General features: G+C 45.4%; 1 protein-coding gene across 6 annotated transcripts in view; it reads right to left on the reverse strand.

Moving 5' to 3' along the window:
• The window catches only part of DORIP1 (dopamine receptor interacting protein 1), a 119,852-nt gene extending 113,503 nt beyond the window's left edge, over positions 1–6,349 (reverse strand). The window contains exons 1-2 of one of the 6 annotated variants that reach the window (XM_085626941.1): positions 6,186–6,349; positions 1,784–1,923 (exon numbers count right to left, since the gene is read on the reverse strand). The gene's annotated coding sequence lies outside the window, so the exon portion shown is untranslated. Of the gene's footprint in view, positions 1–1,783; positions 1,924–5,771 lie in introns of all 6 variants that reach the window. The other 5 variants (XM_085626943.1, XM_085626942.1, XM_085626944.1 and 2 more) reach the window with 5 other exon arrangements.
• Between the last annotated feature and the right edge of the window lie 4,786 nt (positions 6,350–11,135).

Raw genomic sequence — 11,135 nt, forward strand, 5'->3', positions numbered from 1 at the left:
TCCCTATAGGGTAGGGTGAATAAAAGCAGGGCCCTAAAGAGATGCTGATCGATTCAACTGGGAGGTTTTGGCTTGAGAAATGTAGATCAGAAGTGGGGGACCACCGAACAAATAATGTTCAATTGGTCCTCTTTGTGTTGTGTAATCTTAGCGTGAATATCCACAGAACAACAAACAGTATTTAGCAATGCTTAGTCAGCATTGACGATATTTTCACTTATAACACTGAAACACTCACCACAACTGAAAACCCAATCCACTAGCATGGACAGTTAAAAGACCTCCCAAAATAAGAGCTGCTTACCTTAGGGTGTGGTGCCCAATAACCATTGTACCACCCATAATGTGTGGAGCTGAACTCAATGATGAAGCATGCCATCCAGGTGCGTGAGGGTTCATATTTCAGAATAGAGAATGCCCGGATTAGGACTTGTTAAACGAATAGGGCCACTGGCTATCTCTAACAAAACCTGTGCAACAAATATTGACTAGTTTGCTATTTCGGAATGTCACATCTATTGACTTCTTAATTAGTGTAGGGAGGATACGTGACAGACCATTCCCAATTTCCTGAACTCTTTTTGTTTTTGTGCTGTATCACACTCCTTGCTCCTTCGTCCCTACCCATGTCGCACTCCCACTGGGATCCCAGTGGCCACTCATGGTGCTCTTAAATATCCATCCATCCTCCTGTGTGAGACTATCAGATGCATCAACTGGCCATGTGAGGGAAGGTGCAGCAGAAATTTAGGATAACAGCTCCGGAGTGGAAGGGTAAGTTTAAAAATAAAAATTAGAATGAGTGTCTGGGTGAGCACATGAATGTGAGAAAGAACAATGCACATTGCCCACCAATGTGCTGGCATCTATGGCATGATGCCCAGCCCTGGTAAAATGCTGGCTCTGACACAATGTTGGTATATCCTGACATATTATGCCAAGGTGTAGTATGATGGGTCCCAATCATCCTGGAGGAGGTGGTGTGACACGTACACCCGGGATGGGCTTTGTTTCAGGCCTCAGAGAGCAGGGTCTCTTGACCCAGGGGTCCAGAAACATGTCTGGTGGTGGCAGGATGCCTAAAGCCAGTCAGAGACCACACCAGGGTTGGTAGGTTTTCAGGTGGCACATGAGGTGCCCTTTGAGTATATGTTTTGATAAATCTAACACTGGCATCACTAGGAATGTCAAGTGAAAAGGTCTGTGGGTTCTGACTCCTGTGTGAATTTCTATATAGTGTAAAGCGCACATAGTAGTTAAGCCCCCTAAGCAAACACACAATTCTTTTTCTCTCCACAGAGGAAAGTCTTCCTCTACACCCTGAGGAAATTTGGGGGAGGAGATTACCTGCCCCCCTTTCTATCTTGGAAGGGAAGTTTATCTTGCTCTTGGCTTGAGTAAATCTCTGACCAATTCCTTGGTGAAAAGGGGGAAGATTAAAGTTGGTATTTTCAAACTTTCAAGGCAAACATCACCTTGGAAAGCACACTTTACACTCACTGAGCAGGATTTACAACTGCAGATCTCTCCACAGCTGTGCCATAGAAGTCTGCAGCAGCAAATAAATTTACGCCTGTAGGGATCATTTTGTGAATTTTTGGCAAATGTTAATAATGTTGTATCTTCAGTAAATTGATACTTCGGTAAGAAAATAGATTATACTTCTGCACACAGGAAACAATGACAAAAGATTGTGCGATGCTAGAACTAACAGTTTAGAAACAAGGCATAACTTTCCTCACGATTCTTCACATACATTAATGACAGACAACCAATGTCTTACCAGGTGGACCAGTGTAAACATCAAATGACAATCGGAAGGACATATGAGAAGTGTCTAAGAGGAGCATTCCCTGCCAAGGGTCCAGCAGACGCGACTGGTCTGTGATGGATGAGTCCACTATCCAACTGTGGTAAAGTCTACTGTACGGAAAAAACAACAACAAAGAAACTATCACAGAATTGTCACTTTTGTAGAAACCTATACAGACGGTAAACATTGAGTATTTGTAACTAACCCTCAACTATCTGAAACAGTTATAAATCGAAAACCAGCACTATTGAGGGCAAAACAGAAGAGTAACAAAAAGAAATGCAGAACAGATAACAAAGGTTAAATGGTCTCCCAAAACACAATAAAGCCTTTACAAAAAAACAACGGTGTACAAAAACGTTGGTAACTTTTTGGCACTGCGTTCACCTCTAAGACGACCGTTTGTTCATGCCCTCATTCATTCAAGAACTTAAGCAACGTATGTACAGATAGGAACTTTAGACTTCATGCGAGGTTTTATCACATTCTGAATGTTGGATTACAAGGTTTTGAAAAAAGCCCTAAATCTGAATTGCTAATATGCGATTCTGCTGTCTGGTTCATATGTTATCAACAGGTTTTAATATTAACCGAATGTTGCAACAATTTCCGCTTCAGGGCCAAATGTTTTTGCAAATACAAGTGATGTGAAATTGTGATTCACTGTTTTACATAGACGGCATGTGGTTCGTTTGCGGCCACCTGAATAATTTTAGTGGTAGGCTCTTAAGGGATAGAGCAGAATCTTCTTCTAACTAGCAATCTTTTGTTTCCCCCAAGACAGAGGAGTTTCACACAACTTTTGGCTAGCCTCATCTTCGTGTTATTGTCATCCAGCTGTTTTTCCTTTTTCCCCATAAGTGGGATTGTCCACTGCAGTTCAGATTTAAATGGATTTATTTATGTTTTAATTAATGACAGGCTGATTTTACAGCGTTTTTTTGTGCAGAGTAACAAAAGCAAGCTTGTGAATATTGCAGGGTTCCGCAGCTACTGTCGTTTAAATCACAATGTTATCTAAAGGAAATGACAGGGATGTGGAATTCGACACCCAGGACATATTGTTTGGGGTCAAGGGCAACAAGTTTTCATGTGTATTTTGTCCTTGGGACAAGTAGGCCCAACCTCCTGCAGCACAAACCCTTTGGTTGCCATTTTGCAGTACAACATTATGGATCAGGGAAGGGCATGGTCTGCAGTTAAGGTAATATTTTTGCCCATATGTTAATACTGTCCAAACTTGTATTTATGGTTCATTAATTGAAAGCCTTTATTATTAGGGTGAGCACTCAAAGTAAATGTTGTACGCTCCGACTGCACTGACAGTGGTTCCAGTATAAAAACGTGTACACACGTTTTCAAAGTTTTGCAATATAAGGCTGTGTATAATGCTCCCAGAATGCTATCTGATTTGATGCAGATATTTGCAGAAGCTTGAAGCAAGATTGATGATGACTTGCTTTCAAAATAGAATGTTCCTAAAAAACATGAAAGCAGGAAAAAAAAAACATTTAGCTAATCTACTGTGAAATTTCAGGTACCATTTCTATGCAGCATCATTTAGTAACATGTGTTGATGCATGGTAGTATTTCCCAAAAATATTCATAATGGGAAATCGGTGTAACCAGTTTCAATAGGATTATGGGAAACAAACAAGCATTGGCAAAGTCAGTAGGTCTGAAATTGGTGATCAGCTTTTTAGTTTTGTCAATGTGTGACTTGATTTGGCATGTTTTTTGTAAAACCTTATGGATGTTGGAGGTGCTGGGTCCTCCCCATTATAACAAACATTGGCAAAAGCAAAAATTGTTTTTTGGTCCAAAAAAAGCACTCACTGCCACAGTAGTTACTGGTACTGAACAAAACAACTTTGTGTGCAGATATGCTCCTTGTGAAAGAGCAGAATGCTGTCACTCACAGTGAAGCCAGCCGATACAGAGAGACAGAATTTCAATAAACACAGAAGGTCATGGTCAACGCCAGACCAAATTAGGGGCATAAATATTAAAGAAAGTCTTAAAAGGGCACCCATGGTATATGTCCTTGCATTAAGTGCAGCTGCACGGCTTTCGTGAATTCCCAAGAATTAACAGAAGTAGGAAAATAAATAATACTCCTAAAAATATTTATGAACTGCATTTTAGCATGAGCAAATCTGCATGTGTAGATTTGCTCATGCGAAAAACTGAGTGTTTGCAATATCACTTTCCCTTAAACCACTTTTTTCCCCAACTCTGGAAGAAGGTTTACATTTGCCATTGTCAGGAGTACATTTCCAACATTTCTCCATAAGGGAAAATATTAGAGAAGAGTTGTTGAAAATCCTTAAAACATGCACGTTGGTAGGTTTGCACAGACTCAAAAGGGTATTCTAACCCTGGTACTATTGCTTACCGCTACCTTCAGCCCCAGTATGTAGATCTGCAGAAATGTGGCAACATAAGGGGATTGCAAGTATTCAAATACTACTATGGTATGAGCCCTGGCATTTTCATAGAGGCTATATCTGAGCTCTTTTATAAAGAGATTGCTGCCATAATTTGTTGATGCACTACATGGCACCAAAGGGGCAAGTGGATTTTGTTACAGGACAAGTAAATTTATGAAGCAACCTGTCCCATGGACAAGATGATATTTTATTAAATTCCACACCCCTGAAATGAGTTGGGACAACGGTTAACTGCGAAACCATGAGATAAGGGTCTTCATCTACCCATCCAAATACGATCCTATAGTTTGATCCTGTTAAAGTTGTTAAAAATCTAGGATTCATTTGTCTGGTCGTACAAATGTAGATATGTTAATCATTATGACTTTCTGAAGTGTTTCGGGGGGGGGGGGGGGGGGAAGAAATAATTAACAGACCAAAAGAGCAAAGGTCTTAAGTTAATCCATAAAACTAAATTATACATAAGAGGAAAGGAAGACAACAGATGGTGAAGTATTTGCACAGAAAGGTCAACAAGTGAATCGGCTCAGTAACACCCAAAGGAGAAATCCCAACTATTATTCGCCGTGCTGGTCTTCCAAGCCACACCTTCCTGCTCCGACACAAGCCACGTGGTAGTTCACTGCCAGTGCTAAAGCTAAACACTGGCAGCTCAAGCGTCAGCGGGGACAACGGCGACCCAACAGCTGTCGTTCATGGAAATCGTTGCTGCACATTCTTGAGGCAGAACATCGGCCACTTACACCACACACAATACTGCGACGGTCCCTCTTAAGCTTGTATTGGACTGTGATTAACCTACAATTTCTGAAATGCAAAGCATCTTTTACAGCGACTTCTGCACAAGCGAGGCATGTAGCGCGGGGGGGGGGGGGGGGGGGGGGGGGCAGCGGTGTATTTTATATTAAACCGAAAGGGTGCTAATATCCCGTCCAGGCCTGTGCCTGCAAACACACAAATCCGCGGCACCCGCCTCCTCACACAGTGATTTACAGAAACCAAACCGCGACCGCACCTTAAGCTTGCAGAGAAGCAACGCCCCTGCTTCATCGCAAACACCTCCACAACAGTCGATCCATCAGGTGCAAAACAGCTCCAGAATCCATCCACCGGGAGCAAAACGCCTCCAGCGCCCCTTCATCTGGGCAATGCACCCCCGGATAATACTAGCACAGCACCCTCATCTGGGCAATGCACCCCCGGATCATACTTGCACAACTAAAACACTTCTACAACTGCCGTGCTGAACCAAAATACAGTTACAGTCCTTTGCCGTTTGATCAAAACATCTGTACAACCCCCCCCCCCCCCCCCCGTGAGTGCCGAAAACACCTCTACGAGCCGCCCCCTTCGCCTGACGAAAAAACCCACTATATCCCCTGTGCATGACGGAAACACTTTTATAACTCTGAGGCATAACCAACGCACATAACCCCCACCAAATGACCAAAACACATCTACACCCCTCCAATAGAACTAAACATTTTTACACTCCACTCACGCATTACCGTGCACATCTTGCAGGGCAGAGAACCAGAGTTTCCCAGGTCCACGCGCGGGCCTCTCATTCAGTTTTCTATGCATTTTGATTCTTTTTGCCTGCTTTAGTAATGGGATAACACAGGACTACAGATCCCAGAATGCAAAGAAATAAAACAGACTGGATCCTGCTGGTGGACCAGTGAAACTTGAGAATTCTCTCATGGCAAAATTAACCCAGAACACTCGATCAGGACACGCTGGGTATCATTATCCACAAAATAGCCAGTCATCCTTCTTCGGGGCCAGACATATCCAGCGACAAATACTCGAAGCCATGGTAGTCCAATTCCTTCGCAAGAAAAGTCCTTCTCGTCTTGGTGTCATGTACCTCCGACACAATCAAAGCCCTCCAGGTGCTAACTGCGTATCCACAGACGCACCTATCAGAATCCTCCTTTGGTGCTCCTTCGCCGCATACGTGGTGGGGTCAAGGGACCCGTACGGGGCCCCTGAATGGTTTCATGGCCCCACTCGCCCTCGGCTCAAGCGCGGCCTACGCCGCCTGCCCTCAGGCACGTTCCTTGTTATTACGAGAGACCCCGCCCCGTGACGTCATCGACGCTCGTCCAACACAAACAGGGGGAGCACCGCACATGCGCATAAGTGTCTCTTCACGCCCCGCCCCTCCCGAAGGCTCTCTGCTTCTGGAAGCAGCTCGTGCAGCTGTATAGGTTAGTCAGTGTATAGTGACAGGAGAAATGGGGTCGGAGGGGCGAGGCCTTCTGCCGAAATTTAACGGGTTCCCATGGTAACAGGTCATAACGCTGGTGAGAGGCTGGGGCTAAAGGAAATTATGCGATTATGGAACAAAATTGAGACGCGGAGTAGGGGTGGCTTGGAAATTAAGCATTTCAGTGGTTCAGTTAACAGACCATAGGCTGACGAATGTGAAAAAATATTGTCTTTTCGAGAAATTTCCCTCTTTCCACCGCACAAACACCTAACAACAGAAGGCCGGTGATTGTGTCAGCGCGCAAACCGGTGTCTCACTTTACTCCTCGATACGGACCAACAAACAACTGGACCGAGAGTGGTGTGGTCCCTATCGGCTTTCGGTGCTTCCTGCTGTATCCGTCTCGCTATTTATTAAAATGTACACGTAGGATATTGGGTAGAAAACATTTCAGCTTTAAGAACGACGGACAAGGGGTGAAGTTTAAAATATCAGTTATAGAAATGCATAAGTTAAGCCATCACGCAATTCATCCATTAGGCTTCTAAATCAATTAAGGGCACAGCAAAGAGTTGAGGTGAAGTTTTAGGGGGGGGAGGGGGGGTTGGGAGGGGACTGAATGCTCAGGGGTGGTAGGAATGCACTATAGCACTAGAGACAATGATAATGCTACAACAATTCACATGTAAAGGAGATAAAGGACATGGGATAAGCTGAACTTTCAAAAGGTTAACATGCAAAGTGGATATTGTGCTGTGGGAGATGTATGTAAAAGGCAATAAAGTTTGTTTACCCCTTTGCTGCTAGGCATTCCCCCCCCCCCGTGCTAAGCCTTTTTTTGGCTACTTGGGGTAGTTTGTGCTTAAGCCCCTGTAACTTTTTGACCACATAAGGTATCCACGCCAAATTTGCGTCCTTTTTTTCCAACATCATGGGGATTCTAAAGGTACCCAGGGCTGGCACAAATGTCTTACCCCACAGCGTTCCTCTGCGTCTCCGGAGTAAAATGATACCTCACTTGTGTGGGTGGGGCAAGGGCCTGTGACTGGGAAGAGCCCAAAACATAGGGAATAAGGGTATAGCACCGAGAATTCTAAGTGCTACATTTAAAAAAAAATAAGTTTTAGCCAATTCTGCGTTGGACACCCACACAAGTGAGGTATCATTTCACCTGGGACACTAAGGAGAACAGTGTGGGGTAGAACATTTGTGCTGGCACAGTGATTCCACACAAAAATATGTGGAAAAGGTGTTTTTTCAGCTAAATTTGAGGTTTGCATGGCATTCTGGGTAGGAAAACGTAGGGAGATCCACGCAAGCCATACCTCATTGGACTCCCCCGGGTGTCTAGTTTTCAGAAATGTTTGGGTTTGGTACTTTCCAAGATGGCCGCCGAGCCCGGGGCCAAAATCTCAGGTGCCCCCCGCCCCAAAAGCAGGTAGTTTTGTTATAGGTAATTTTGAAGTTTCCACAGTACGATTTGGGCCATTTCCTGTTGCAGCCACTATGCATACCCACGCAAGTGAGGTACCATTTTATCGGGAGACCAGGGGGAACGCTGGGTGGGAGGAAATTTGTGGATCCACGCAGATTCCAGAACTTTCCCACACAGAAAGTTGAGAAAAAAGTGATTTTTTTCAGCGAAATTTGAGGTTTGCAGGAGATTCTGGGTAGGAGAATGTTGGGGGACCCACGCAAGCCATACCTCGCTGGACTCCTCCGGGTGTCTAGTTTCCAGAAATGTGTAGGTTTGGTAGGTTTCCCTAGATGGCTGCCGAGCACCGGGCCAAAAACTAATGGGACCCCCCTTGCAAAAGCAGGTTGGTTTGTGATAGGTAATTTTGATGTCGCCTCAGTAGGTTTTGGGACCTTGCCTGTCGCGGGTCCTTAACCCACCCACGCGAGTGAGGCACCATTTCTATTGGGATACTTGGAGAAATGCTGGGGGGTTGGAAATTTGTTGTTACTTTCTGCAGCGTGAAATTTTGAGCACAATAATGCAAGGAATATGCAACAGTCACAGTTTGAGGTTTGCGGGACATTGTGGGTAAGATAACTTGTTGGGATCCACAAGATAGACATCAAAATGTACTCCCATGGGTGTTTAGTTTACGACAATATCTACAGTTGGTAGGTTTTTCTTAGATGAAATGTACACCTTGGCAGAGAGACAAAAAAGACAGATTACTGCACAGCCATCTATTCCTCAAGCACATACACATACTGGTTGGATTTGGCACGAGGGCGAGTGATGGTTCAGTATATAAAATTTTATTAACAAGAGCTTTCACAAAAATGAAATGCACTGTCAATAATTGAAAGGACAAAAAACTGAACCAGTGACTCGCACCTCGTGAGCTGTAAAGCCATGACAAGGCACCAACCGATTTGCAGGCCATTCACACACCTTTCATACATGATACACACAAGACCATTCACACCACCAGGCACAAAACCAGCACATTACAACATTCACAAAAAGGGACAAGGTACACCCTGCTTGACAAAAACAGAAAAGACAAATATTTCTGCACAACCAGCTATTCCTCAAGCACACATACACACTGGTTGTATTTGGCACGAGGGTGAGTGATGGTTCAGTAGATACAGTTGTAATAAGCAGAGATTTCACAAAAATGAAATGCACTGTTAATAATTGAAAGGACACGAAACTGAACCATTGACTCACAGTTCGTGAGCTGTAAAGCCACGACAAGGCACCAACCTCTTTACAGGCCATTCATACACCTTTCATAGGTGTGACACATACAAAACCATTCACACCGCCAGCCACGGGCCCAGCACATTACAACACTCACACCAACAGACAGTGCCATTCAAGGGCCCATCACTTTCACACGCCCACATTCCTGACACAGCAACCACACCAGCTCACGGATTGCGTGGAGTGGCGTTTGGCTAGCAGTGTGTGTAGTGACCAGCAGCAAGTCACTTCTCACACACCGCCAGCCAAGCGCCAGTCTACCCACACCGCCAGTCAAGGGCAAGTTCACCCACACCGCCAGCCAATCGCCAGTCCACGCACACCGCCAGCCAAGCGCCAGTCCTCTCACACCGCCAGCCAAGCGCAAGTCCACCCACACCGCCAGCCAAACGCCAGTCCACGCACACCGCCAGCCAAGCGCCAGTCCACTCACACCACCAGGCAAGCGCAAGTCCACCCACACCGCCAGCCAAGCGCCAGTCCACCCACACCGCCAGCCAAGCGCCAGTCCACGCACACCGCCAGTCAAGCGCCAGTTCACGCACACCGCCAGCCAAGTGCCAGTCCACGCACACCGCCAGGCAAGCGCCATTCCACGCACACCGCCAGCCAAGCGCCAGTCCATGCACACTGCCAGCCAAGCACCAGTCCATGCACACCGCCAGCCAAGCACCAGTCCACACACACCGCCAGCCAAGCGCCAGTCCACGCACACTGCCAGCCACACACAGCCCAGGGTTAGAAGAACACTCAGGCAGTACATACGAGTCTCCTTCCGCGTACCTCTTTGCCAACAGACTCTACATCTTTTGAGGGTGTGGGAGGAATGTGATCAGGAAAGTGGCGATCTTTCAATCTAGCCACATCCTCCACCACTCCAACTCTAGGAACACTTGCCTGTTCCACTAAAACAAGGCTGCCTATTACAGACTCCTGAAACTTAGCAAAAGTCATCTTTGACTCAGGACAAGAATCTTTGAATACAACAAAAGCATTAAAGGTTGCCAAGTGGAAAAGATGGATAGCCAACTTCTTATACCAAATGTAAGCCTTACGAAGAGCAATTTTCTCAGTCACTCCAAAAGCGAACAGACAAGCAGGGGGGTTAATCCTGGATTCCTTACCGGTGTACACCCTGAAATTAGAGACATACCCAGTCCTACTGTCACACAGCATTTACAGCTTAATTCCATAGCGTGCCCTCTTACTAGGAATTGATTGCCTAAAAACCAAGCGGCCCTTAAACAAGACCAAAGACTCATCCACTGCTATTTATTTCCCTGGAGCATAGATCTCAGAAAATCGATCTACAAAGTGGTCAATGACAGGCCATATCTTAAAAAGGCGGTTACACTCAGGGTGATTTCGTGGCAATGCTAAACCATTATCGGCAAAATGCAGCATCCGAAGCAGAAGCAAATACCTATCATGACTCATGACTGCCGGAAATATAGCCGTTGCCATCAAGGGACTAGTAGACCAATATGAAGACAGTGATGGCTTCCTTAGCAAGCCCATCAAAAAAGTTAAACCCAATAACTTCTTCATCTCTTCCAGATTCGTGGGAGTCCACCGGGTAGCTCTAGAATGGGGCTTAAGGCTGTCACTCTTGTCCCTCAAAAATTGTTTGGCATACAAATTAGTCTGCTCAACAAACTCTGCCAAAAATACATCTTCCATAAACAACAGAAAAAAATGTATTGGCAAAAACATTTCTGTATTCACTCTACACACTGGAACACCAGTAAAGTCTGGCAATGCGGGCTGCACCATGCCTGGGGCAACCCAGAGGTCATCACTTCCAAGTGGAAGCCTTGCAGCCCCAGGCTGCAACCCAGATGCCTCTTGCTGCACTATCCGCACATCAATGTCCTCCTCTAAAACAGGCACTTCATCCGCACTAAGAGTCGCTTCATCTGCAATGAGAGTAGC

This window comes from Triturus cristatus, chromosome 9 (assembly GCF_964204655.1).
Source record: "Triturus cristatus chromosome 9, aTriCri1.1, whole genome shotgun sequence".
Lineage (NCBI taxonomy): Eukaryota > Metazoa > Chordata > Amphibia > Caudata > Salamandridae > Triturus > Triturus cristatus.